This window comes from Phoca vitulina, unplaced genomic scaffold (assembly GCF_004348235.1).
Source record: "Phoca vitulina isolate PV1807 unplaced genomic scaffold, GSC_HSeal_1.0 scaffold19, whole genome shotgun sequence".
Classification (NCBI taxonomy): Eukaryota; Metazoa; Chordata; class Mammalia; order Carnivora; family Phocidae; genus Phoca; species Phoca vitulina.
Window position 1 is genome coordinate 29,127,287 of NW_022589722.1, and position 5,531 is coordinate 29,132,817.

The following is a 5,531-nucleotide window of genomic DNA, read 5'->3' on the forward strand; positions in this document are numbered from 1 at the left end:
GGGGCGCGAGCGCGGCCCTCCCGGCGCCGGGGCGGGGGAGGCGGGCGGGCGGGAGCGAGCGAGGGAGGAGGGCGGCGGCGGGAGGGGGAGCCGGAGAGGCTCGGAGCCGCGCGGCGGGCGAGGGAGGGGGCGGCGGGGAGCCCCCCGCCCCCCGAAGGAGGAGTCTGGCTCCCACTTGCTGCCTCGGACGCGCGGCGAGGCGGCCGCCGCCGGAGGAGCCCCCGCCCCTGCGCGCCTCCCTCCCCGGAGCCGGGCCCCTGCCTCCCTCCGTGCGCGCTGCTGCTCGCGGCCGCCGCGGCCGCCGAAGAGGAGCCCGGGGCCAGGTAGGGCCGGGGGCGGCCGGGGCGCGGGCCGGGGCGCGGCGGGCGCGGGAGCGGGCGCGGCCGGGACCCTCTCCAGGCGCCGGGTGACGCCCGCGGCGCGGCGCAGGGGCGCCCGCAAAGTTACTTTGGCCGCCTTTGCCGGGTGCCGGCGCCCCGGCCGCGTACCCCCGCCGCCCAGCCCGCCGAGCGGGTGACGCCGGGAGGGGCCTCGGCCGGGGCGCTGGACTCTGACTGGGGCCGAAGGGTCAGCGAAACTTTTCCCCGGCTCGCCGGTCTTTGCTGGCTGCTGGCGGAGTTGCTGGTGGAAGAAGCGGACTAGCGGGGCGCAAGTGATGATGACGGTCATAACAATAGCAGCCCCTGGTCGCTGAGAGCCTACTGTGTGCAGCGAAGCCCCTGCGGGTACTTGGGGGCAAGGGAGGGGGGTACTAATGCTGGTCTAGTGGCCACTTTTGCTAAGGCGTTGCTGGAAACTTCATCCATCCATGCAGCCGTGCATCCATGCATCCACGCATGCATGCATGCATGCATGCATCCATCCATCCATCCGCTCACTCATTCCATACGTATTTATTACTATCTGCTATGTGCCCGGCCCAGAGGATTCAGTGGCTAACCAGGCAGGTCCCAGCCCTCGCAGGTAATATTTCCATGCTAAGGAGCCGTCCTGTCTCTTGTGTGTTTATTCTGGGACTTGTTATAGGACAGTGGATTCACTCACAGCCTCCCCTGGTCCTGGTGGAGACAGAAGAGGGTAGGTCTGAGAGCTGATGTGTCCAGGAGTCTGTGGCAGACCATGGCTTGGGGTCCTAGACCCACCATCCTGCATTCCCTCCCATCTCCTCTCCACTCAGGCCAGATGGCCAGAGGTCGGGTGCTGGACCTGGTTCTGGCTCCCTAGGCTGTCCCACTGAGTTCCTGGGGATGTGCTTCTCCCATCGCTGGGTCAGACCTCTCCCAGTTCCCCTCCAGTGGCTTGGTTGCCTCCCCTTCCCATTTCCAAGGCCCAGAGCAGCCTTGTTAAATGGCAAACAATTATGAAATTAAACCGGGGAACAAAAGTGGGTGGGTTGGTGGATATTTGAGCCGGCTGGACAGGACGTGAATGGTGGAGAGAGACCTGTCAGTAGGGACCAGCCATGCGGGGAGCTCAGGCCAGGCACAACCATCCTCAAAACCCTGGTTGGTCTTTGCAAAAAAAAAAAAAAAAAAAATTACACCAACTTCATGAATAATTAGTCACATTGGCTAAAATGCTCTGGGGGATGTCGGCGAGGCCACCAGCTGACTGCCATTGCCAAGTTGGAAGCCAGGCCTTGGTCCATGGGAGCCAAGGCACTTGGAGACCATTTGGGGAAGGGGTGGTGGATTTGGCTGGACCGAAGCAGGCTTCTGGCGGTGGAGAGCACACTGGGGCTTGAGAGCCAGCCGGTGGTGATTGGGGGGCATTCTGGAGCTGGGCTCGGTGTACGGGGACCGTGGTACAGGAACCACGCATAATAAACTGCTGCACGAGGCTCGGCTCCCTGCAAACTGGCTTTCCAAGTGGCAGCCCCACAACACTTGTAAAATCTTTTTTCTCGAGATGGGTTCCTGCGAAATGGTTACATCTGTTTGAGTACCCACTCGGTGGAGGTACATTAATTGGCTGTTGGCTAGTCAAAAGGCGATAGATAATCCAGGCACAGGGGTTTCATCATGTACTCAGAAGTGGTTCAACGTGGGGTTGCCTTTCCATTTATTTCTCCACCCCAGAAATTTCGCAAGACCTGGATTGAGGTAAATCCCTTTCATGTTGATGGGTAGGCTCAGAGTGTCATCTGCATGTGGGGTGCCTTATCTCTGATATGACTGCTGTGTGTGCACTTAGGATCACTCACCCCCCGCCCCCTCTCCCAGCTGAGGCCCCGTGGACTGTGTTGATGGACGGAACGGGTCTGAGTTTAGGTAAAAGACCCAGGCTTCGGGGTCTTTCTACTAGTCTCTACACTGTGTCAGGAATGCATAGGCCATTAGATAGAATAACCTTTCCAGAAAAGCCTGCTTTTAAAAAATTTCCCAGACCACCCTTAAGACTATGAAATCTTCATCTGATGAAAGCAATTTAAGTTCATTTGTTTTCCTTGAACTTGCTACATTCCCTGGCAGGGACGGCCCCTTGTGTGCTCACCTAACCCAGGACGCATCTTTTTGCACTGAGGAATTAAGGATGGTAGCAGGATTTCACTCAAGGGTAGCACTCAAGAAGAAAAATCAGCATTCCGGGTCCAGATTAGTGGAAAAAAGACGCACCCCCACCCCCAAAGTGCCCTCATCTTTTAATCTATCGAAATGATTTTGTTTTTCCAGCTTCAGGCCTGTGAACTGATCATGAATAGCGGGGCAGAGGGAAATAATCGGCCAGGCAAAGACTTTTAACAAGTAAATATTATGCACAGAAAAACATGCAATTAGTGGAGGTTAGTTAATGCCTTTCAAGTTGCGGCTGAGCTGCAGTTAAGGGTGGAATTTCTGCGTTATCCCTGAATTGTCTGTCAAAATCTTTAATGTGACAACGTGACATGTCTCTCCCATCGCCCCTCCCTCGCCGCGAACAGAAAAAGGGTCTTTTCAAGCGTCCCCCCTCCGCATTCTTCTTTTTCCTGAGATCTCTGTTCAGCAATTGGTACCTTTGTCTGCCAGTACCTCTGGAACCAGAGACCCTGGGGGCAGGGGCTCCCCAGATGCAGGAGCCAGGGAATGGGTTCTCAGGTTCGTCCTGTGCCCACAGATCACGGTTAATGGCATCTCGGATGAGACAGGCTGCTTGTGGGGTCTCCCTTCTAGCCAAACGTCTCGCCCTCTGGGATCAGACATGCCAAACACTTGGGAGGCAGGGAAGAGAGGGGCAAAGGGCATGTTTCACGCCGGAAGAGCCGTTTAGACTATGCTGGGTCACTCTGAGAGCAGATCCCTGCAGCTGGGGGTCCTGGGGTGTGGATGTCCCCACGGAATGAGACCACCAGCTAACATCCTCGCCAGGCTGCTACTGAGATTGTTTGCCTCGAGTCTGAAGAAGCGAAGAAAATGTTAAAGCAAAAGCAACCCCAAGGGAAAGAAAAAAGAGAGATCCCTTTTTTGGGGGTGGTGTTGGAGAGAAGGTATAAATAGTTCCTTGGTTTAATTTGATTCACTGTGGCTCTTCTGGTGATCTGGCCACTCTGCTGCCAAAACAAATGTTTTACTTTATTTTGACTTTTTTGGGTCCTAATGAGACAAAATTTAGTTCTATCTTATTTCCATTTAAAGTATCTATGGTGGAGGAGGACAGCCCAACCTCATGAAAAAAATATCTTAACAAATTGAGATTATATGTTCTAGTTTTGAACTCAGATGCAAACTTGAGGTATTCTGTGGCCTTTCCATGCCTTTCCATCAATCACTCTTTGGGGGTTTTTTTGGACGTGAACTTGGGCAGCTTGATATCACAACCTGGTCACACGTGATAAATAGAAGCAGCTACAGTGCAAACAAGAAGTCTCCCCTCTGGTTGATGGTGATACTCGAGTTCAGAGCCAAGGATGGAGTAGGTCCCTCCCTCCACCACCCAAATCCGCACCCCTGAGAGTTTGCTTCTACCGAATGCCTTCACATTTCCAGCCCCTCCTTCGAAGAAGGATTTGAGACTTAGCATTGGTGCACATCAAAAGATTCTTGGCATGGCCCATGCTAATTTCATCACTTTAAGGAGCAAATGAGGCCTACTTCCAATTTCTAACATAGCCGTCATTTCCCCTTCATTTCGTTCCTTGGCATTTTCCGGCAGTGCTGCAAGGCTGCAAAATATATTGCTCCGGCTACCTGAGAAGTGTGAGTACCTCTCCTGCGCCCTGTCTTTCCCCCTTCACAACGAAGTGCGTTTGGCATTGCAACGTTGGTGGAGAAGGCAAAGTTCCCTCCCCCACCCTAGGCTCCCTGCACAAAGGGGGTGTGGGGGGTGGAGAGTTGAGTTTGGCTGGGTTTTTTTTTTTTTGGTCATTCAGACACATTAGATAATTGATCATACTTTGGAGGTTTAATCCTTAGTTGCAAATTCCTGCATGATCACCAAAAATGCACTTAACGCTGATCATAAAAATGGCAAAACCTCGATCTCAGACTTAAGTGTAGAATTTACCATAGTGCCGATTTGATTATGCTTCAGTGACATCTGTTTAATAGATTTCCCCGAGAACGGTAAATCCACGATCACTTTCTTTGCAAATTGTATTTGAATGCTGAGCAGCTCAGACCCTCTTGCTGCCCCCCCTTCCCCAACCATGTGGGTCCCAAACCCCCATGACTGTTGAGTGTGACTTGATGTGGATGTGGAAAGAGTTTCAAAATGCTGATTTTTTTTTTTTTTTACACATTTATCTCTCGTCTCCTTTTGTGTGTGAGTGTGTCTGTGTGCGTGTTTGAAACGGATCTGGGTAGCTTCCTATTTCAACTCCGCAGATACGTGAATCTCCAAATGCTTTATTTTGAAAACTAGGACATAGCACTTTGCAGAAGAAAAATCATTCCACTCACTATTATTTATGTGATTGCTGATCTGCTAGATGGATAGAGAAAGCACCAAGAATTATAATAATTTATGGAGCGGAGCGCTGGTTTACAAACATATTTCCCAGCCCGAGCTTTGTGGGTTTCTTTGCGTCTTGGGCCTCGTTTGGTGCGGTGGGAATGGAGAATATTCAGAATTTGAAGACCAGCCAGGTGAACCGACTGCATTCGTATCTAAAATTAAAGGAATAAGTGAGCAGCTATTTGTAGCAGACAGGACATGATCCACTAAGCAGCACTCTTCATCATTCTGAAATAAAAGTACATAATTGGAAAATGAAGCGGCAGCCAGAGCTTGGGGGGTGGGCGGCGAGGAATTAGAAAGTGTAATTTAAAATCATGTAGTCATAATTCAAAATGGGCCCAGCTAAAAGGTTTTTAAGTGGTAAATGCTTTAAAGTCACTCGTGGTTGATCCTTTTTCAAGGAATATGTCTAATTTTCACGATATTTGTGCACTCCTGCGTTGGCTTAGCCTATCACTCATTCGGTGAGGCTGCCGACACCAGCTGCGGGTTGGCGCTCTCCGTCCTGGGGACCCACGGCTGAAGAGCGGGGCTGGGCGCACGGAGGGCTGGCCTTTTCGGGATGCGGTGGATTGGGCTTGATTCCCCCCCCCCCCCCC

The 5,531-nt window shown here is 52.5% G+C and overlaps 1 protein-coding gene across 2 annotated transcripts in view; it reads left to right on the plus strand.

Annotated features, from left to right (window-relative positions):
* The first annotated feature begins 210 nt into the window (after positions 1 to 210).
* MPPED1 (metallophosphoesterase domain containing 1) overlaps positions 211 to 5,531 on the plus strand; it is a 74,812-nt gene continuing 69,491 nt past the window's right edge. Inside the window, exon 1 of one of the 2 annotated variants that reach the window (XM_032416176.1) lies at positions 211 to 323. The gene's annotated coding sequence lies outside the window, so the exon portion shown is untranslated. Of the gene's footprint in view, positions 324 to 510; positions 4,173 to 5,531 lie in introns of those variants that run through there. The other variant, XM_032416177.1, reaches the window with a different exon arrangement.